Source organism: Colletes gigas, unplaced genomic scaffold (genome assembly GCF_013123115.1).
Source record: "Colletes gigas isolate AHSC1104 unplaced genomic scaffold, ASM1312311v1 Colletes_gigas_Sc00003, whole genome shotgun sequence".
Taxonomy (NCBI): domain Eukaryota; kingdom Metazoa; phylum Arthropoda; class Insecta; order Hymenoptera; family Colletidae; genus Colletes; species Colletes gigas.
The window spans coordinates 1115909-1140369 of NW_025106632.1; the positions used below are offsets into that span (position 1 = coordinate 1115909).

Here is a 24461-nt window from a genome sequence, read left to right on the forward strand (position 1 = left end):
ATTTAATTCCAACCGAGATAAATAATTATCGTCAGATTTAGCCTATCTACCAGTGACACATGACCTAGGAGGAAATTTTGTTTATATTTTTAACAGCAATGCGAAACCGTTGAAACCTTGTACCGATGATAAATGATATTGGGCAATTCCACGCGAAATTGAACTTTTTGCGGAGCAAGCTTTCAAATCATGTTCAACTTTGGATACGTTGTAATCCTTAGCGATGTTTAAACGTATCTCAAAGGATTTTTCAAAGGACTCCAAGTTCTATTATATTATAATTTGAAATGCAAAAATTGGAGGATATTGACCGAGCAGGAAAAAATATTTCTAAATATTTCTCGTTTGAATTGATATTTCTCCGACGAATTATTATGCAATATATTTTGAATAATAACAAAGAGTCCCTCCGTTGACGCGAACGGACTCGTAGAACGCATAACATATTCTCTCGACACCTTAATGGTCCGCTGTCTGTCATCGAGCAGGCGAGTGGCATGAATCGGGCATAATTTGTTCCTCCCGGTGTTGGATCAACTTGCCAGAAAAGAACAAAGTACGAAACCTTCGGCGATAAAGCGCGTAATCTTCGGGCGTTCGAAAAAGAAGTTGTTCGCTCTCGATGAATCGATTCGTTAATTTTCGTGTTGGCCGTGGACTTAACGGCGAATCGAGTTCAAGTGTTCGAGATAAAAAATAATTTGTTTGTCTCGCGTAAAAAGATATCTGTCTACGATCGACCGTGCGCCACTGTCGAAAGGCAGTGTTTCATTGGCAAATCTTTGGCCTCCGCTTTGGTTTCTCGTGCCAAACCTCGAAAGTCAGGATAATTGCAATGTTTCGGGAATAATCGGGAAGCAATTCGTCTCGTACTTCGAAACTGGAAATACCTTTCGATACGCGAGGACTTTTTATTAATTTTAAAAGTAATTTTTATAGACGACAGTCTTCTTGATCTTTACAACAACAAACTTCGTTATTCGACTTGTCTATAGTGAATCGAATCCAATTAGCTCTCTTTCGGAGATAACGGAGAAAGCTGATTCTCGCGAAGCGTACAAATTTTCAATGATCGACGAGCGTACGCGAATCGTTCGATCGTTTTTCAAGAGTTTCACCGAGAAACGACGAATGAATAAGCGCTTTATAATGGCACGTCGATGACGATTTCATTTCCGCCTCCATTAAGACCACAATATACTTTCGATAAATGTTATTAGAATACGTGTACGGTCGTCTGAGGCTGTTTCGCTCGTAAAACGAAGTCGAAAGTTACCCTTCTCCCGAGTGAAATCATAGTCCGTAATACTGATTAAATCGCTTTCAGTTGCCAGAGCACGCTATTCCTTTGCTCTGAGCGTCGAACGGTCGCGATTATCGATCGAATTTGTTGTTTTTCTTGCCGTGAAAAGATAAGTGACGTCTTGAATACGATACGAGGCTTTTCGAGCCAATAATTCCTACAATATATGAAATTTACTTACCGTCTTAGTCCATATACCGCCAAAAATTCAACTTTTAAAGTTTGCAAATCAAATTTTAATAACTCGGTAAAGTTTCGAAGTAGTAAGGAATATTTTCTGTGAATTTACAAGTGTTTCGAAGAATTACGAATATAGACACTTCTCAAGACACTTAGTTTCGAAAGAAAATTTGAATCTCGTTTTTCCAGAGTCCAGAGATAAATTAATTTGATAAGAAAACATTGACAGGTGGAGTATAAAATTTTTGAAAATATTTTTGTGAAAATGAATTTTGTTACGTGTAATCGGTTCGTAGGAATCCATTTGGTCGATGTGCCTTCCAGTCGGTAATTATTCTGGCATTGGTAATAAGACCACGTGTCAAGGACACGCATTAATTACGGTCACACGTGCTGGTTTTACGTTCTTTCGGCGTTCTTGTATTCCATAATCAAATCGGAAACAGTCTCGCCCACGACGTGGGTAGAAAGATGAAAAACAGAAGGCCTGGTCTCCGTGGGACATGGAATTGACTTTAATTAGCTTTATGGGCCTTGCTCCAATTAATGAGGTTAACCACTTGACCCTTTGTTTCAAACTCTCTATTATTTTGTGCTACATTTACTTTCAAACGATTCTCTGCTTTCGATACCTCGCGATCGGTTCTCACATAATTTTTCATCACAATATTTGTTAGCCAGACCGAGTACTCTGCTATTTTTGTACTAAAGGATTTTACAATGCAACGTGTTTTATCGTGAGATAGAATTCTAAACCTTTCTAAAAGAATTCAGAGCAATTCTAAAGAATTTTAACAGAAGAATTCTGAAATCTTTACCTTTTATGTGACTCAATAACGAGCCTCTTGCGTTATTGTATTCATAAAAATCTGTTTATCGAACCGTAAGGGACTCCAAGATTGAGTCGAAACGTATCAGAATTTATATAAATTTCATTGTGCAGAATTCTGAAATCTTTACTTTTTATGTGACTCTATTTCGAGCCTCTTGCGTTATTTTATTCATAAAAATCTGTTTATCGAATTGTAAGAGACTCCAACATCGAGTCGAAATGTACCAAAATTTATATAAATTTAATTGTGCAGAATTCTAAAATCTTTACTTTTTGTGTGACTCAATTTCGAGCCTCTTAGGTTATTTTATTCGTAAAAATCTGTTTATCGAGCCGTAAGAGACTCCAACATTAATTCGAAACGTATCAGAATTTATATAAATTTCATTGTGCAGAATTCTAAACCTTTCTATAAGAATTTAGAGTAATTCTAAAGAATTTTAACAGAAGAATTCTGAAATCTTTATTTTTTATGTGACTCAATTTCGAGCCTCTTGGGTTATTTTATTCATAAAAATCTGTTTATCGAATGGTAAGAGACTCTAAGATTGAGTCAAAACGTACCAGAATTTATATAAATTTCATTGTGCAGAATTCTAAACCTTTCTATAAGAATTTAGAGTAATTCTAAAGAATTTTAACAGAAGAATTCCGAAATCTTTATTTTTTATGTGACTCAATTTCGAGCCTCTTGCGTTATTTTATTCATAAAAATCTGTTTATCGAATTGTAAGAGACTCCAACATCGAGTCGAAATGTACCAAAATTTATATAAATTTAATTGTGCAGAATTCTAAAATCTTTACTTTTTGTGTGACTCAATTTCGAGCCTCTTGGGTTATTTTATTCATAAAAATCTGTTTATCGAATGGTAAGAGACTCTAAGATTGAGTCAAAACGTACCAGAATTTATATAAATTTCATTGTGCAGAATTCTAGATCTCCGATCGTTAGAAAAAATCGAACGAATCAAATTCGAAACCGAGAAGGGTATTCGAATATTGTGAACAACAAAAATCCACACGCTCGAATAGAAGATACACGAGAAAGTGTTCAACTTTCTAAAAATTACCATTTTTCTCTAAAATTCTAATGGTACCCCGTGTAAGTATATTTATATGCTTAGGTAGAAATTTTGCGATATCACAAGAACGTTCGACAGCATTTAGGATCAGTTTCACGAAGTTTGCACGCGATTTCGAGGTGGAATCGCGTCGCGAGCGGTCGGTTCGAAGAAAAAGCGAGAGCCACGCGTATTTGGGCTTTATTCGACGTATCCGAACGGCTGGTCGATCCTCGATCCTAATCCGTCTCGGGTAGGAGGGCAGATTTTCCTACGAGCGTCGAGAGTGGCCGCGAACGAGGCCAATTTGGGTCGCTCGAGGGGCACGAGGAGCACCGAACACGCTCTTTGTATCGTACGAAAGTGGATCGTGATTATCCTCGGAGGAAGAATCCTTGCTGGTCGTGGCGATAGTCCACTCTCACTGTCGGACGTTCGCGCGGTGACTCGGTGAAAGTAAAGAGATTACTTTTACCGGCGTCGCTCAGCCACCTCCGCGGTGACGACTTCGCGATTCGCTGGAAACCGTCGACAATGCGCCGGATGAACTTTCATTCTGTCCCGGGGAACGACAAATTTCTCTCCTGGAGGAGGGGGGATAAAAAGTTGACCGTACGGGGTCACCCTAATTGAGCGATACGAGTAAGGTTACATTACGAAACGAGCAAGACGAAAGAACGTCGTCTCTGGAGAAGAATACCAGTCTTTCCCATGATTTTCAAGCAATTCGAACACTCAATCCTTAAGTGGTCTCAATTTTAACTGAGTTGTTTTTCACTAAATTGGTAAATGGAAATACACTTTCTTTAAAGCATTCAAAAAATAATGAAGTAATAAAGGATTACATAAATTTTCAAATAATTACATTTACATACATTACACGATATTAATTTAAACCTGTGGAGGGCCATAATCCTCTTAACGCGCTACAGGACGCAGATACACGTCATCGTTTGGGGCTCTAAATTTTCAGCAAAAACATTGTTCCGACACTGAGACCTTTCGCATAATGTTTTTAAGGCTTCAAACTATTATTTAAGCCAAAAAAAAAAAATCGAATTTTTCAATATTCTAGAGTTACCAGACCTCTTAAGGGTTAAAGTGTGTATTATTATTAGACTGTGGATCTCTATGCAAGTGGAAGCTTTGTCAAGAGTCGTCTCGATAATAATTTTGCATATTAAGCGTATTTGTTACATTAATAACCCACAGCCGTTGATTCCGGGCAGCAATATTCCCGCGACATTTTTGTACGGTTTTATTAAAACGGGGATTAAGGAATCGACGGAGGCAATTACGCGAGGTCGAGAAAGCAAAGGGATAAAAAGGGGAAAGAATCGAAGGAGCGCGATGAAAGTTAACGTTGCGTGGAGAACCGGCGCTTTGGCGACCGACTAACTGTGGGAATAAAGGGAAATATGTTTTTACGACTTCGTATTCGAGCGTTTCATTCGAGAGAGGCGTACGTACGCGCGGCGCGATTATCTTTAACTCTTATACTATCAGAAAAACCAAAAAAAAAAAAAACTCTCGGGTTGTTTGCTCGGACGGGGTATTGGAGCGATTCCTTCCGTCTGTTTCCAAAGCATCGCCTTTCAATTTGATCGGCGACAGTAAAGGATTTCACGCGCGAATGAGCGAGAAATCGGCTGATCGTCCCCTGGAAACCTCCTCTATTTTCTACCCTCTTCATTCGCTGACAATGAGATAGCATCGTTCTTTGAACGTTCACTTTTCCACCCTTTTCAAACCCCGACAATGAACTTTCCTTCTTTCTCTCTGGATTATCGCGACTTCCTTTCCTCCCATCGTCGAATTCCCGTCTTTGCTTTCGTTTCATAGCAAACGTTACTATGGATAACGATAATATGGAATCCAAGAATTCAATGGCACTGGGGTTGCTTCTTTCAGAACGATCATCACCGTCCAAGTTTACTTTATTTATTGTTCTCGATGTCTCCATTTTCTTTCATTTAGATCACTTTAAATTGTTACCGAAAAATGTTCGAGATTTAAAGGCTATTTAGACTATTATAAAGATATAATAGAACGAAGACGGTTGCCTCTTTTCCTTTGATTCCATTAATTCATACTAATTAAGTTCGCGTCTTTCATTCAGATAGAAACGTTTGAACATTATTATAACAGCACAACACAAATTGAGAATTAATTAAAACAGAAAGATCGGTAAAAAACCAATTATACAAACAGAGGCAGAATTAAGGTTCGTTTCAGCGTAAAAAGTATTCTTTTCCAACCTTATACACACACGCAAACGTAATCGAGATAGCTTCTCTGGCAAATAGCAAACAAGACGCTCGCACAGGTGTCTTCCTTGAGATTCTCAAATTATCTTGGCCAATAAATTCATTTCCCACGTGGGCGTGCAAGTGGATCAAGAACGATGCTTTGAGGTCTCCAATTATATACAACATATTTTAAGTTAATACGACTCGGGTTGCTCATTGAAATTTACAATATTCGCGTACATTTCATACAATTTTGAAGACAACATGGGATTCAAATTGATACGAATTCGTGGCGTCCATCACGAGTACAGGGCTTCTCACCTTTTCAACAGAGAGCAGTTCTTATATTTCTTACAGTATTTAAAAAAGTCAGGTCGTTTCTTCGATGTCCAAGACCAAATTGTACATAACACAGTATTTACAACGTAATTTGAACAAAAATAGTTGCAAGAAACTTTCAAAAATAATGTGCACGAGAGAAAAATTTTTTCTTTCCTCGTGGCATGTGTTCAAGAAGCTTTCTCGATACGAACGTAAACTCGAATTCCACAACTCCTTCGAGAAAACAAGAACGACACTTCTCGGTAGCGAGCTTTTTATAAAGAAACCGAAAGTTCGAAACAGCTTCAAGGTTATATATCGTTAATTGGAAGGTACTCGAACGGAGTTTCTTTTTCGAGGATTCCGAAAAGTCGACGCTTTTGTTCCCTCGATCGTTTCCACGAAGCCGAGAAACGAAGAGAACGTCGTGGAGACACGCGGTGCGCGTATACTTTCGTTCACGAGCCCCGATAAAGTTGTCAGAAACATCACCGCGTGTTTACAGTTTAGCGATCGCGGGGCAACAATAAAGCCGTATCGCGATGTCGAATCGTAGTCGGGGGGTGCGTTAACGCGAACCCGTGGTCCGAAATTAGGCTGGTCGATATTTTCCGAACTTTCCCCGGCCGGTTGACTGTTCGCTTTTTCTCGATCGCGCTTTTTCCGTCGACGCTTTTTCACCGTCTCGCGCGTGGTCATCGCGACGCTGTTGGCAACGGGCGCGGGCGTTCCGCCGCTATCGTAAACCACCCACGAGTGGCCCATACTTTCGGGGAAATTACGTGGCCAGCACTCCGGCAAACAGGACAATCAAGTTCGTATGTTTACAGTCGACATCCAACCGGCGATGATGCGAGGGAATCCAGGAGGGCGTCGTTTTCTACTCCGACGTCCACCGAGACCACGGTCTTCGACTCCGTTTCTCCGCTGCTCCTTTATTTTTTAACCGCGTTTTTTTGGGGGTGATGCTGCGAACAGTGACTTTCTTATTGTTGGAATCCCAACACAATGCTTGTAGACTGCTACAGTGTTGATAATTTAATATATTTTATCAGAGGTACGCGACAGGAACGAGTCGATCGCGTACCCCTGTTCGTCATCTTGAAAGGGACCACGACAGAAATCTTTACTCTTGGTTACTTATCATAGATCCCTAGGTATTCTTATAATTACGATTACGTTGTAATTAAATTAAATTTCACCACGTTTGAACACCACGGGAAAGTAACTGACTTACTCTTTGTTAATGGGGTACTTAGTGGTTTGGTCTCATGTTCGAATATCATTGAAATATTTAGATTTAATGTTCCTCTATGGCCTTTATAACCCTTATAATCGTTTGATCGTTTACGCGAATACTGCACATGATCGATGTTTTTAATTATTCTATATTGATTCCATCATTTAAATGTTCTTTACTTGGCATGTCCCTGTAATTATTCGCAATCAGTCTCATAGTCCATATAACTCAATTTTGTGTTTCTGATTATCTTTGTTAGAGGTGTATGAAGAATCAAAATAGGTACAATGAGTAACTGCATCTTTGTCTAAGAATTAAAATTAACCATCTGTGGACAAATTAGGATAATCGACAGAAATGGACAATTGTTCGTTGACAAAAATGGCGACCATAGTGGGGTCTTAAGGGGATCATTGTGACGGATCGAAGAAAGATAAAATGCAAACCTCCATCTCAAGTAGTCTCTATCCATAGTCCTAAGAAAACTGATAACTCGAACGTCATCCATGTAGGACCACAAAATGGTTACCGTTCCATATACATGCATGCAATAAAAATTTGCATGCTATCCATGATTCTGAGTTTTCCAAGTAAATAAAAATATAAATACTCCCAGAAACACCATTTTGCAGAATCGTGAGATTGTTTTCCAAAAATTCCCGACTGCGAGCCACCTTTGACCAGTGACTGCTGCTGGAATAGAAAAATATGGCTCTGGTCCCTTTTGACTTCCGTTAAAATGTCACTTTCCGGGATCGTGGTGACGTTTGGATGATTTGGTAGCGTGGTGCGTCAGTTGGTTCTCCGTTTTCCGTTTCTGCGACGGGGGCAGCCCTGTTCGGCGTCGACCACTAAAAATATCGCGCGAAAATCACCTTCGAGCGACGGAACAATGAGCACCGTATTTATCCTACCCGTCTTATTATTATTGCCCGCTCGACCGTAGGAGGAGCGGTGAAGGGCACGCGTGGGCGTGGAATCGACGAAAAAGCTGCGTAAGCGGAGAAAGAGTGCGTGAGCGCGGTTTCGGTGCGTGCACACGCGACTCGTGGCTGCTGTCTACGTGCAAATGTCAATGACGTCTAAAAATAGGCGGGACGAGTCCGAACCGTCTCCTCCAGATATACTGGAACGGTTCGCTTGGCCACCAGTCACCGGGAGAGACGCTCTGGATACTGTCGTCGCGACGACCTTGACACGGGCCAAGGGGATGCCCACCTAGACGCCACGATCACAGGATACGCTTTTTCTCTCGCTAATTTCTCTGGTCTCTGGCGAAACTTGGCGAAATATAAAACTCGAAGCATGTACGAATCGGCTTAAGGTGGGTATTGCTGTCTAGACTGTCATTTATTCGGCCTTTTTTCTCATTTTTTTTTTCAGCGATAGGTAGACTGTTTTGCTCTGAGATTTTGCAGACACATTTATCCATCCTATAACCATGTACAGTATTTTTTTCATTCAAAAATATTAAAAATTCTGGGAGTTATAATTTCTTGTCTAAACGCGTTTTGGTAAATTGACTTTCATGATAATTGAGGATCCAGCAGACTGATTGGTTTCAAATTTGGAGAGAATATTCAGCAGATACGCTTTTATCACTGGAACTAGAGATTTTTGGAAACATTGAGTTTTACTATTTTTGTTTAGTATGCTAAAGACAAAAGAAAGGTTAACTCTTTACTAAAGGGACACAACGACATTATTAAAATACATAAGCGGAAAATTAAAGAAAAAGGATATGTTTGCTTAGAGTATTTACTATCGTATCATATTCATAAGAAATTTTGTTCGAGTTAGATGATCGAATAAAAGTCTTCGAGTGCAAAGGGTTAAAAAATCGCCATTCATTCATTTATCGAAATTTTGATTTCTCTCTAGTTTCTGCTATAACTACACTCTTCCTAACGAAGATACTTTAGCCCACTCTGCTTCAAATTGGCGGATCGGTAAGAATCGTGGAAACCAATAAACAAGAAATCATAACTCCCACATTCTTTAATATTTTTTTGTACAAAACAGCTTACCTACCATTAAAAAAAAGTCACAAAAAAGGCCGAAAAATGACAGTCTAAATAGCAATACCTCCTTAACCTTTTTTGATGCGTGCAAATCCTTATTTTTAAATCCCGTAATGGCGATATTTCGACGCTCCCCGATCGAATTTTAGCGTTATCATGTTTGTACACTTTTTATATATCGATTGATTTTACAAGTAAGCTTGTAAAATTATTTATCGAAAACCAAAATGTCGCGACTCTGAAAAGAACACTGTGTCCGCTGGACGAAGGTCGAGGGTAAACGTTTTTTTTAAGTGACCTGCATACAAATTTATTCAAATTGTCGGTCCTCCCGGCGTTGATGCAACTCCTTCGTTAGATAACCACTAGACCTGCTAATAATTTCCTAACCTTCGCTCGATAATCTTGGCCTTTTCCTTGACCCAATTTGGAGTTTCGAACATCATGTTCGAGGAGCTCCGGCGCGTCATCTTGTAATCTTTTAACAACATTGCAGGAGATCCCTCTGTTCTTCGTAATTTTGCCCGCTTTTGATTTATGCGACGTTGCGTATGGTCGATGTCTTCCCTTGCGTTTCGCTCTTTGTTTTCGTTTGTTTCGTAAATGCGGCTCGAATTTACAAGACGTTCTCAACACACTGGGCATCTTGTTCTTTTAACACTTTGACTGCCACGTCATCCACACACGAATGACAGGATTTTCCACTATGAAACTGGAAAAATGAATTCCCAAGTTCAGATGTAGAGAGAAATAAATTTAGGATTTGTGTATTTTAGCAAGATTACAAAAATAGGTTACGTAGTTTACAATAGCCTAAAATCAAAAGTTTAGTCTTCCAGAAATTTGCACGGTTTCCATTTAACAGTGAACGTGAACGTTCGATTTTTAATTTCATTTTTTCCCTGAAATAAATGAAAATTAAAGTCGATCATTTTGTAGCATATAAATAAATTCGTAAACCTGGGCGCGTTTGTAATTTCGTTTCCGCGAGTTCTTCACAGTTTCTTGTAACTTTGAGAGACCAGGCTACTTCGCATCAAGCTCTGATTGCGATGGAGTATTAAAAAGAAAGAGAAATTTACTGGATTTTTTTTCTTCAAACCGACATTCACGCGAGCGAAGCTGCGGTAAAAAGGTAGTTTGAAATAATTTAAAAAGCACACGTTTGTGCCAGTATCCTTGAGGTGGTTAACTCTTTTGCATCTGGCATACATATGTGCTCCCCCTATCCAGCTTTCATTTAAATACCATGCCCTTCATCTTTAATCACTCTTTCTAACCTTTTACGTCTAATTTAATTACTAGTTTTGAGATTCAGGTTTCGCTTCGTAAAAATTCGTATAACGATTACTCGAGAGTGAAACTCTGTCGAGGACTGAAATTTAGTCTTTAACAATCTATCCTTTCAAACCATATATTGAATTCGCTAAATAGTGTCAAAAAATAGTATTGGTAGGAATAGGACACTCGAAGCTTCTTGAAACTTAAATATTTTAAATTCTCAAAACTCGGGTAAATAATAATTTGTTCAGATAAATAAAAAATGAAGCATCGATGATCCAATCTCTAGTTGGGGTCTAGAACGTTAGAAGAATTGTATTTCAACGCATGGTGGTCACTGGTGACCGTCACTTTGAACTTCCAAGGCGTTCTTGAAACTTAAATATTTTAAATTCTCAAAACTCGGGTAAATAATAATTTGTTCAGATAAATAAAAAATGAAGCATCGATGATCCAATCTCTAGTTGGGATCTAGAACGTTGGAAGAATTGTATTTCAGCGCGTTGACTGGCATGGTGGTCACCGGTGACCGTCACTTTGAACTTCCAAGGCGTTGCAATATTGTTTACAAACATAAAAAAGTAAATAAAGCAACTTGCATCTGGCATGACCAGTGGTAGGGTGTCTATACAGTAATATTCGAGCGTAGGTTAGGTTATGGATGGACAGACCTTGCTGGTCGTCGACAGGATTATTAGCCGTCGAAAGGAATGTCGTTAGCGTTAATGAGATACCTTTTTCTATTCGTGGAGGGTCATCGCGATTACTTAACAGGACGGAGATGTTGGTAAATATAACCTTCTCCGCTCGATCGGAGGTGGCTGTGCAAAGGGCGATAGCGCGGCTCTTTAAAAAGAGCGATTACGGAACAACGGATGAACCTTGACCCACCTATTGAAAACTACGACGATGAGGAATCGGATAAACCTTGACCTGTCTATCCAAACGCATGATTGTGCGGAGACGAATGGCTCTCGACGCTTACGGACACACTGTGAAAAAACCGTTCTGTGTTTGCATGTTTCCGCGTTTTGGAAACGTCCATTAAAACGATAGGATATCGATATGTGGGAGAATCGAACAATTACAGGACTATAATATCGTCCAACCATCGATGTCACTTGGCAATGTTATTGCAGAATTATTTCGGTAGTAGTTCGAGTATTATTACCGAGGAAACAAATTTTGTACCAATTTTGTTTTTTAAATTCGTGACATAATAATCAAATGGAGTTTAATTCAATTAAGTGGGGCTTAAGTAGAAACAGTGGGCAGTGGTCAGACATATCGGAGCAAAAACAGGCAATGTTATTGCAGAATTATTTCGGTAGTAATTCGACTATTATTTCCTCCATTCCCGAGCAAACAAATTTTGTACCAATTTTGTTTTTTAAATTCATGACATAAAAATCAAATGGAGTTTAATGCAATTAAGTGGGGCTTAAGTAGAAACAGTGGGCAGTGGTCAGACATATCGGAGCAACTCGTGATCGATCGCGCGAGCGTCCGCCAAAACTTTTCAAATTGAATTATCTCAAAAACGGAGCCTCGAATTCAAAAATTTTATCCTTGATTTTCGATTTGTTTTTTCATGATATTATTATTTGTTTTGTTTTATATCGATTTCTGATATCGTTAAGTTATAAATAAATCGGTATAGAGGGTATAAAATATTTTTTTAACGACTTGAAAGAAACTTTAAATGTCAGGACTAGGGGATACCAACGACAAGGGTTAAGAATAAAGAAAATAAAGCATACGGCGCATTACCGCCGGGCTTTTGACCGGCAACAAGACGGCTCTTTAATTGAGATTCAACTCCTGGCACGGATAATCGAGTGAGTCAGCGTTCGCAGTTGCCTATCTGCCTCCCTTTCTGTCGGCTGGAATTCAAGCCTGACGAATCAATCGACGATGAAAGCGAGACGCATTCTCTCGATCGATCGAGTCACGTCGGGAAATCGAGCCACGGTGTCTTATCGTTCCTATTCGACGGCTAAAGGTTCCTCGTTAAAGACAAACGAAGCAATTTATTCCACGAAATAAAAGTACAAGCATATTAGATACAAAGATATTTGACACGATCCTAGATTTCTTATCAGTTTTAATTTGTTTGAAATATCTTTCTACGTGCATCTTTATTAACCCTTTGCACTCCGAATTATATTTCAATCTTGTTACCAGCTGCTCCCAATGCTTTTAAGTGTTTTATTTATTTACTGTATTTTGTAATTTTCAAGTGTATATATCTTTGGTTTGGACACAAAATGTCGACAAAGGAGTTCCTGAGATAAAAACTGATGACACATTCGACACAGGAGTGCAGAGGGTTAATTTGTAAGGTTCGAGAAATCCTATTCACTTAAAATTAAGCGGTAATTACTGCAAAATTCCGACCTCTGACTCTTCGTTTCGTCCAAATCGGCTTCTTGTCGCGCAAACTTCGAAGTATACGCGTTCTATTTATTTTATGACGAATGCATTTCTATATTTACGCTTCAATATCGTTTCGAATCTTTACAACTTCCTGCATGCCCACGTACGATGTTTCTTGTATTCGTCGTGGTTTCAATGGAATATGCAAATTCTACCTGTTTCTCTTGAAATCTGCACATAACTCTGACCTTAACAAAGTTTACTATGATTCGCAAACATCCTGCTCCACGGACTCTGTCGCTTTTAGTCTCTCCTACTCGCGAATAATTTCGTGATTTACGATAAAAAAAACTAAAAACTACGATAATTTGTAGAAAATCTTTTGAATTGGAAACTGTAAACGTTAAAAGTAAAATTCTGACTCTGGTCGTGGGGCGTATGTGGTCCACGCGACGCGAATCGAGAAGTCACCGAAAATTGGTTCGATATGGAACGCGTTAAATCGAAATTTAACGAAAGAGTTCGCTAATTCGAAACAATGGCTCCCGTGTATAGCAAACGAAACGAGTTCCACGATTCTGTCGCTTTTAGTCTTTTTTACTCGCGAATAATTTCGTGATTTACAATAAAATAAAAAAACTACGGTAATTTGTAGAAAATCGCTCGAGTTGGAAATTGTAAACGTTAAAAGTAAAATTCTGACTCTGGTCGTGGGGCGTATGTGGTCCACGCGACTCAAATGGAAAGTCACCGAGAATTGGTCCGATATGGAACGCGTTAAATCGAAATTTAGAGTTCGCCAATTGGAAACAATGGCTCGCGTGTATAGCAAACGAACCGAGTTCCACGATCGTATGGTCGCGAGGTGGACGCACGATGTGCATAACCTTGGTGGCTCGAAATCAATGCGAGCAGCATTGTTCTTGCTGGATCCGCCTTCGTTCGCGAAATTATCAGGGCAGCAAACGTCAAACAGTTGATTTTAATTGGTGGAATAACGCGATAAACCGAGCACGCGGCCATCGCCAAGGAAGAATTTTAATTGCTCCTTCAGTTTCAGAGGTACACGCCGAGGTCGACGGTCATTTAATCATTTTCTGTGTGCACGGACATCGTAATTTGCATCCGTTCATTACTCTTTCGTCTTTAATTGCGTTCGAACGAGCTTCGTTAACGAAAGACTGGCGGATGAAGTTTCTGGCGAAAATATTAACGAAAATAAAGTAGCTTTTGTATTAAAAATTTAGTCAGACGATGATACTAATTCGTTAGAATCGTGATAAATATGATTTCCTTGTAAATTGCACATAGTTTATAAGTCGTGTTCATCTTCAAGGATACTGGCTCGTATACGTGCGTTTAGTTTTTGTTTGAAATACTATAACACGAAGATAACCACTACAATCGTGAATAAATATTCATAATTATAGTTCTCAATGATATAACACGATCGTCGGAAGATTGATAGATGTCATGGGTCACATCACTTAAAGTTGTAATTAACTTTATACAAAGCAATTATCATCATTGAAAGAGAAACGTACTCTTACGATCGTCATATTCTGATGATCAATGGATCGTTACAAACAGATATTTTAGTGATCAGTGTCGACTGGAATCGAAATTCGTTCGATACATTTCCACTGAAATATCAATTTATATTTGATACTTGATGATAGTATTGGTTTCGATTGGCAGAAGACTCGGAGCGGCAGATCGGATATTGGCGAAAAAGGAGAGGCACTCGGAAAGATTCCAAGGAGGCTCGGTGCATTAGTTTTCAATTAGCCAGAGAAAACGTTGAGTGGAATTGAATTATGGTTCCTTTCATCGAACTCTTTTTGCCGTCCTCGAGACGCGATAGAGGATTTTAAAGGGTGCCCGGGAGACCATAAAGACAGATTTATGTCTCTGTCCCCGAAGGACGGGGCGGAGAAAAAAAAGCGCCGTCGAGCGCATCGGCGATACGTGGAAAAAAGAAGGAAACGTCGAATTTTGGAATATGTATGCGCGGATAAAGCAAGGGCGAGCATATTAAACATTCTGGAATTCGTCATCCGCAGTGCCGTCTTGTCTCGGTCCCCTTCGCGAACTCGTTGGCTCTCGATCGTTCGCACACGGAGGAAGTGGATACACAACCGAGAGCAATCCAAACAGTAAACAACAACGACAAGGTAAACTCGTTTGTAAATTTTTTTATTTACAACATTATTATCGCATCTCGAAGAATCTACGAAGAAGCCTCGAGAGGCTCCTGATTTTACGAAAATTTATTTCTTTTATTTCCTAGCCACGAAGGTCGACGTTGTACACTGTGCGTTGCAACTTCAGCATTTCAAATATACCATTTATTTTGTAGAATTTGGACAAATATCGGGGAACTTCGTCTGGTTTCATCTTCTCGATATATTTCTCAAGATTCATCCAAGTACTTTCATTAGTGCTGTCTTTAATTTTACGTTGCAGTCAGTATATGGCCTCTTGAGTCTCATAATTATGATAACTTACTTATTAATACTAATTTCCAAACACTGCATAGTAGAATAAGAATTGCAGATATCATGTTTGTAAGTAAGCTGATCAAAGGTCATATTTCGTGTTCAACAATTATTCAATCGTTTCCTTTGTATGTACCCATCCAGATATTTAAGAAATCACTTTTTATTTTACTCTGAAAGTAAATAGAATGATCAGCAATGCTTTAATGATTTAATCGAACGATCATTAGAAAGTCCAAGATTATCCTTGCAACATATCGTAAATTAATTTATTTTGTTACATTCACTAAGCGATACATTCACATCTGTAGTTCCTTGCACATTACATCTTCGTACCAAAGGGTTTAATACCAATTAATAAATGAATAAATAAATAAATAAATAAGTATAATCGTACGAAGAAGGGTGTTTACGCGATTGGCGAAATTTCAGAGAATGCAATCAACGAAGCAGTCGATTTTTCACCGCGAGAAGTGTCGAATCCACGCGATTCGCGGCCGTAGCAATTAATCGTCTTGGAGGGCTGATAAATTGCTCGCGCGACCGATCGAAACGGTTCAGCGATATTTAATTCATCGTTAAACCGCGCGTGCGACGAATAACGCCGAAGGACAAGCACGGATCCATTTACGCGGATGAACGTGTAATTCGGTTAGCGGCCATTTTGCCGCGTACTTTGACGACGAATCCTCGGCTTACTGGCGCGGTCCACTGCCGTTACCGTCGCGCTATTGTTGAAAACAATTATACAAATTAGCCAGAAGGAGTAGGAGCGCGATCCGGGGCAAGGTTAGCTATAACTGGAATTAGGCGAATCAACGAATTGCTCTCGTTAAATTGTCGTCGAGAATTTTTGTTTAGACACGGTCTCCGGCCTTTCCGCGTACGACACGACGGAGACACGTACACCGACCACGATTATGCTCTTCAACCGCCCCAGTTATGTCACACGGACCTCTGAACATCATTTTTGTAAATCAACTTAATTATTTATCCGCCACTTGGCGGGTAAGTTATAAGAAATACGCGTTAATTCTGGTCAGTTAGAAAATTGGCAGGTAATTTTTAATATTTCGGGAACAAGCAGGGACATTTTCTTGCAACGTTACTGTCGTGGTTTATGATTATTAAATGTTATTATATATAATTAAGAAACTTTTCTCCATGTAACATTTTGTTTTCCTTTTGTGTTATTTTGTAGTTAAATACTTCCTACAAAACTCTCTTCCATTTTCCATCAGTTTTAATTACATATAATAACATTTCATGATCATAAACCACGGCAGTTTTTCGTACAATTTGTATTAATGTGTATGGTCTCGTGGAAGAGATCCAGTCTCGGTTTGAAATTGCAAGGAAATTGCAAAACCCCCCAAGAAACTGTCTCGAAACAAATATTACAATTTTAATGGCCAGTGCTGTCGTAAATCCTGTTATTGAAAGGAAATCTTCAGGAAATGGAGATTGTTTCCATATTCCCGTAAGGGAATTTCGCTGCAAATGAAACGGTTGTCTCTGTTCGTGAAACAGTCCAATGAAATACCCGATATCTTTAATTTTTTAACGCGACTTTTTCTAAAAATCATAAGAATAAAAGAAATGCAAACGATGTCAAGTATCGTCGGTCCGAGGATAGACTTTTACGACAACGAGGAGAACAAACACTCCGGAGAGGTGTCGAAAAGTTACAAAACTGTGCTTAACGTCGCGACGTAATATGGATTTACGTTCTGCTTAAAAATTTAGGCGGACGCGTTACTCAATCCACCGTCGAAGGTGTTGAAAAACAGCCAAGCGACGAAGATGGAAGCTCGGGGACTCGGTTTTTTCTTTTTTCCCCCCCGTCAGTTTTTCTTTTCTTCGTGCACGACCTTCCGGGCTTTTTGCCGAGCGTAAATGCGTGCGTGGTCACGGAATGTAGATGCCGGTCCGTAAGGATCAAGGTTAGTCTCGACTTTCAGCCGCGTGTTTAACAGTTATCGCTCAGGTACTGTGGAGATCTCGTTATATCGGGAATTAACGTTTCAATCCCGACCACGTGTTTTCCCTTTCACGTCGAGCCTTCCCGCGCGGTCCTGCGCGCACATGCGCTTGCGCATCCGCGCAGAGTGAACGTTGATTCCCGTCAGTGACAGCGAATCGTTCGTGAACTCGACTTTGTTAGAAGAATGCAAAAGAGTTAATAGGTAAAAGGACCTCAAAAACTTACAGGTTAGTCTCCTAGAAACATTTCAACTTTTACGTACAACGTTTTCTGGTATCGTTAGGTTACTCTAAACACGTTTACATAATGAAAGTTAAGAGAACTTAGTAGCGTTGTTTGGAGGTTAAATATTTCTTTTTTAAAGAAGTTGATACAAGTATTTGTTGGTTATTAAACGCAGTTAAGGGAATATTTATTAAAAGCTCGATATAATATACGCCATAAATGCAGAACAGCTCGTCGGAGATGCGACATGTAACACAAACGGTTGAATAAAAAGTTGTTACCAACAGTAACAAGAACAGATGAGGCTAATGCCTATACGGGTACAAGTAGGCGCCGGAAGGACGCGTTCTTAAAATGTCCGTGCATCGTCGTGGGATCACACCCGATTGCTCACAGTATTTTTAATAGTTTCGAAGTTAATTTGCCTCGGATATAAAGTTGCATCGATAGAAGGAAACGGGATGGGATAAGTGGAACAGTGTCGAACAGTGGAACGTCGAAAGGGGAATAGAGAAAAAAACCATGACTCGAACGTCCTCTGAATAGAAGCCCAGTGGATCTTCGATTGTCCGACAGGAAATGTCGCGTGGCTGTCGTGAACTCTCAAGTTCGCCTCATTGCGATGGCATTCTTGTCCTCGCCGCTTGGTATTTGAAACGCAAATGGAACGGCCGCCTTTGCTCGGGTTAGACCGCCGCCACGGCTTTCTGTGTCAAGGATACGAACTTTCGGTCACAACCGAGTCAGTTCATCTTCGTCGTACTGGACCTAAATTCCCTCATTTGTCATCCGTTCGCGCGAGACATTGTTTCCTCGGGCACTTTCATCATTTGGCCCTAATTCGGCTCGAATCTGATAAACAATCGCTGTCGTTGATGCATCGAATCAACGCGACGGACGATCGGTTGTTAATTATTCCAATAAAGTTATTCTTTTACGAAAACCTATCGAAGAATATTTAATTGGATTAATTGCTCGATGAATGTCCAATTGATTTCAAAGACGCGACGGGCGTAACAATGAAACCAAATGTCCTTTCTGCGAAACGTTCTTGTCGCCCGAAGAAGCCATTTAGACGATTTGTCAGCGACGCAATGATAGCTTTATTTTGCGAACAGAGTTAGCGCTACTCTGCTTAGATAGAAGATAGCATTTAGAACGAACTTTGCTAGGTTTCCGCTCCTTGACTCGATAGCAGTCCTTGTAACCGTAAGTGATAACCCGTTTCTCGATACAAATTTATCTTCGATGAAAAAGAAGCCTCCAGTACGGAAAACAAAAATTGTACGAAACAGTTGCTTTAGACAGGACTCATAGACCTAGTTATTTACTTATTTATTTATTTAAGGAAGGGGGTGACCACTTTAGCATATGGCGGATTGAGAATCATTATGATACAAGTCTAAATTCTTTAAATTTTAGTTAACACTGGATTTGAAACCTTCAAGCTTCTATTTATCATAAAAATCGATTTACTTCTAAATTTATATTTTATCGAGAAACTGAGCACTGAACAGAAAAGTCAGAAAAGCATTTCGAACCATAATGGTGTAAGTCAATAAGTCAAACCGCCATATACAATTACAAAAAATGCTTTAATTTGTAAAAACATGTGTAGGTCTAATGGACCTGGTTATATTGTTGATTTATAGATTCAACCAGAACGAGACCCACGAGTCCTTACATGCAACTGTACTTAGAGTCGAGATGTGATATGGAAAAGGTTAAAATGCTGGGTCAAGGCTTCCTGGTGTGGTGCAGCCAGAGGGTGGATTCCCTGCTCATGTGATCTATGGATCTTGGTGAGTACAGACCTCTGATACTTATTGCTTTCGTCGAAGAACGTCTTTAAAATTTTCTAAGACGATTGTTCACTGTTATCGATTATGATATCACTGTCGTTTGATATCTTCTCTGGATTTTAAGCGCGCCGCGACCAACCCTATAGCTTTGCGTTGCGCCAGCAAACACCTGGAATTAGTGCACTCGACAAAGTAGTTCTCAATAGTCTAATGGAGTGCCGCTGTGGCTTATATTTGCGGCAAATTGCATTATCTAGTGACGGAATCGATAAATCGATTCTCCTAGATACCGGGGAGCTAACCATCGATCGTCGTTACTCGAATTACGTGACGTCAATCGACCGGGAACGTTTGGCGATGTCGTCGGGATACGAATCACTCGATCGCCCCCAAAATCGAGGATTTTAACAGACATCTGCTGGGTTGAGAGACACAGTGGTTTCACATAATTCAACTGTTTCGCATAAAATAATGTTTTGCAGTCGTTGATTAAAAAGATCCTAGATAAATATTAACGTTACAAAAGCACATCTAAAGGTGTAGAAAACTGTTAAAAAATATCTCTGCGTGAAAATAATTGAAGCATGTTTAAATTCTGGAGTGAAATTTCGGAAACATATCGATTAGTAAAAATTTAATAACGAATACATTTTTAATGAATAATAATTTTTAACGTACAATATAATATGTTCTTTAATTTGTATGTAGAACTATTAATAACAGAGATCAGAATGCTTTGTTAAAAGTGTAAGAAAATAAATTTTTATGATAAATGGAAATCAGCTTGAAGGTTTCAAATTCAGTGTTAACTCAAATTTGAAGAATTCAGACTTGCACCACTATGACTCTCAATCCGCCAGTTAATTCCATTAAATTCGTTTCGAAATAACTCTCGAAATGTTTTAAATCCAATGCAATGACCTCTGATAGAAAAAGAAAAGTGCCTCAGTTTGCAGAATTTCTTTGAACCAGGAGTTCTTTCATCGGTAACACAGAGCAAAGATGTTAACAAAAGTTGCTATCGAAGTGTCTATTGAGAGTTTTCATTAAAAAATTCAAGATCGTTCTTTCTGTTATGGCAACAATGCAGGGCACGTACATACGTATCAACCGGAAAACAAACAGGCGCCAAAATAACTTGGCAACGCCTCTTTTTTCAATGACAGAACACTTTCCGTCTCGTAATATATTCACAGGAACTGTTACATTCGTTTCTGGCTGTTCGAGACTCGAAATGCAAAACACATAAATTATTTCACGGGACGATCAAGGATTTACATCGACTTCGGATAATTATCGGGATCGACGTACGTTTTTCTAAATTGTAACGCCACGCGGCAAGTGTTTCGTTTAATTGGCATCGGGGATATGTTAATGAATATTTTGACGATTCCTCCAATCACGAGCCGTGACGGAAAAGCAGACGGCGATGCATATTTATTTGATACCGTATCGACTAATGGCTTATCATTCATGATATGCGCGCGTTGCCGATGACACCGCGTCAATCGGGACAAACCAATTGAAAATTTGCGTGAATTTGTTCCGGATGGGCGAGACAGATATCCCGGAATCGCTGAACGTGTGCCAGTTTCTGCGGGGAAAACACATTTTCGAGGGTCTATTAAAATTATCGCGCGGTCATCGTTTGTTCCGAATTAGAATTTCATTCTTGAGGACGCTTCGTGGCTCCGAAATGGACGTGTTTACATTATACTTCTTTCTCACCCTCTTAACGCATTACATAGTATTTCTAAGCTGTCTTAAATTGCCAAAAATTAAATAAATTACTAGATTTAAATTTAATAATTTAGCTTTCGATGTATCATTAAGGTATATTTCTAATGGCGCGTTATTCGTATAAATAACGAACCATCGAAGACCTACGTATTGATTTGAATAATTCAGGTCTGGGGGATGAAGATCCCACGTGGTAGCTTACGTATTTAACACATTCTACGTCGGTTCGAGCAAGCAAAATGATGAATTATGGCGGATAAATCAAGCAGACGCGTGTAATTTTTAATTACTCATTTACGCGGTTCTATTTCGCAAATATTTTCGTCCGGGTAATTCGACGTCATCGTGGAATCGAAAAGTTGACCACTTCGAAGGTTGCATGCTCGATGTCGTCCATGATCGAACGGCGCCCAAGCCGAAAATAATTAACTCTGGCAGTTAATGACGCACGCAGGCCAGCGTACACGCGCGCGTGTGATATCGACCTGGCTAAATACTCCCGATATTAGCATACGGAATTAATCTCCCGGCGACGCAACGCACGGTGTCAAGAAACTTCCAAAGCCACCTCGATTCCTTCTGATACCGTAAACTCAATCCCGTAGAAACTTGTGTCATTAACGTTTAACAAGTGTTAACGGTGAACCTAACTTCGTTAATTTCATTAACGGCTACGTCGTATACTCTGACGCGGTGGTACGTCGATTATCCGAAATAACACGGTGACAAATTCGTTTCGATAATCGGTATATGAAAAGCAAAGTTGATAAAATAATTTTATTCGAAGAAGCAATAAAAAGAAAAGAATTCGAGAATAATTTTGTAATGTGATCGAAAAGAAACTCAACGAGTTAAAGAGGGTGGCTAACAAGAAAAACGCAAAGTTTCGAGAATTCCACCGCTAGGAATTATAAACAGAAATGGAAATATTAAAGAAGATTGTTCAATGTTTGTAAATGGATGGAGAACCGATTTGTAGGGATTAAAATTGAGACAGATTTTTTAGGGAGGATTTGACCCCTCTATACCATTTATATCGTGTACGACAGGTCGTACGTTAGAATTGACGAGTGTAAATCTCTGGTAATTATTGCTGGGTGGAGATCGATCGATCGTGATTTATCGAGGCAGCGTTTGCCCGTATTTAGGCGGTGATTAAACGTCGTCGGAGTGATCGAATCGGTGAAGGATTGCGCGTTTCCGGCTCGAGGCAAGAATGAAGGCTGTCTTTGATACCAGACTGCCAACAGAAACTACGAAACATAAGACTAAAATATTTCAGTACGCGGCGTACATGAATTGCACACAATCGACTGGGTGAATTATTGACCGTGTGCCAAACGGGCTTTGATATGTACAAAATCATGTGTTCGATATATTCGAGCCGATTCCAGCCTCTTCGAAGGTAGATCTATCGATAGATGCATACGAATTGCGTAACAGGCGACACGACTACTCGTAAAACGGAGTTTTTCATAAAAACAACGCTCGTCTTAACGCGAAACAGAACACGTTTCGTAACAGAGATTAACGAAACAATTTAGAATTAATGCTGCACCTTTTCGTCGCGGTGTCGTTATTATGTTTAAATTATCATAAGAAATACTTTGGAACGTTGTAATTTTTCGACGGGGAAAAAATTCTACAACGTGCTCTTTACTTTCGCGCGAATAAAGAACAATATCGAGACCTTTGATTTTTACGAAGCTTTAAGTGGATTTATAGAACTATCGGTGGTATAAAAAAAATCTTGTTGGCCTTAAAAATTGTAAAAAATCTCGTCGACCTTAGAAGTTCTGGAGATTCGACACGATCGAAGCAGGATGACTTCTCCTGTCTTCGAACGAAACGAAAAAAAAAACTCGAAACAGCCTTGCTTTTTGGACAATCTCAGAGGATAGGCTGACAAAATCAGTAGAACAGATTTCAGGTAAAAAGATTCGTTCGTGTTTAATATGAATTGTCAACGAAGTTGCATTAAATTTAATTTGATAAATAAAATGTTTTAAAGATTCAGATAAACGAATCGAGTAATCGGGAGATGAACCAATTATAAAAATGGCCAGGTCTTGCATTACGGACCGATTAGGCGCAAGCCAGCTTCGACTAGCTCTAACAACACCTTCGCTCACGTTGCTTCTTTTCACGTAACCTTGCCGCCATTATCTAACCAGGAAACGTCCTATTGACTAATATTGTTTGCAATACCATTATTATGTCATCGCCGAGGTGGTCATCATTGCGCAACTCCGCTGTTATTCCTGATACCTAAACAATACGAGGACATGCTCCGAACATGATCCCTCAACGTTTTGCCTATTTCGGTGTCAGACTTCAAAAATGCATCGAATTCGTACACTCGTATTGCAAAAGTGCCGAGGGAATCGCGAAGCACAGAACTCAGCGTTTCCCAGCAATTTTACATAAAAAATTGGGAGCCTTTCGAAACGTTTTTTAGAGCACAGAAAGATTCGAAACCGGATCTCGTTGATAATTAAATTAAATTTGTTTTTCCTGCTCGTTGGCTGTGATTAATATTGTTCGAAGAAAGTATATCCTTGGGGCGAGATGAACAAGATCGTTTTGTATACTGAGCAGATCGTGACGGACGCAACTATTTTGAGAAAGGTTAAAGTGTATCTGTCGATGGCTCAAGTGGTCGTTTAGTGGACTATTTTTTCGTCGGTACGTTCGCTAGATACAGCTTAATTTATGGGTACACGAATTTGGTATTGCTATACGAGCCAAGATACGATTGAGCAAAGTGTCGTAACCGAGGCTTTTCAGAGACTCCAAATCTTTTAGAGGCTATCCATTTAGAGGCCCTCCGTATGTTAAAAAAGAACTCTTTTTCATCTGATAATATTTTTAATCACGCAGAGAGTAATATTTCTTTTGTCTCAGATTTTGTTTTTGACGTAACACAATTAATTTTTGCTGGTCTATCAGTACACAGCTAATTCGAACAGATTTATCAAATAATTAGTGGTATCTGAGATGAGATCTGTTAGATGAGTCTTGCTAATAAGTCTAATTAAATGGCTATTACTCTTTGGGGACCAAAACTATTAATATTATCAAATCACAAATTTCTTAATTACCTTTTTTGTGAACATTCAGAGAAGGAGGTTACATTCTACTAGAAGGGAGATTTTTTAATTTTCTTTTTGTTAGCCTCCTTAGCAGAATTTTATTTGAATAATAAATGACGAAAAAATCTGTATTGTTATCCAAGTGTAACATCTATTTAATATGAAAAATAATATTTTTTTAAAATCAAAATCGTTTGAAATTGTTATTAACAAAGTTCGTAATAGTGGACGATATTGATACCAACAGGTGTACG

At 39.2% G+C, this 24461-nt stretch overlaps 1 long non-coding RNA gene across 2 annotated transcripts in view; it reads left to right on the top strand.

The window, feature by feature from the left end:
- LOC122404565 overlaps window positions 1-24461 on the top strand; it is a 164426-nt gene that overhangs the window by 82064 nt on the left and 57901 nt on the right. The window contains exons 1-2 of one of the 2 annotated variants that reach the window (XR_006259716.1): window positions 17474-17575; window positions 19226-19375. This is a non-coding gene — a long non-coding RNA (uncharacterized LOC122404565). Of the gene's footprint in view, window positions 1-17473; window positions 17576-19225; window positions 19376-24461 lie in introns of those variants that run through there. The other variant, XR_006259715.1, reaches the window with a different exon arrangement.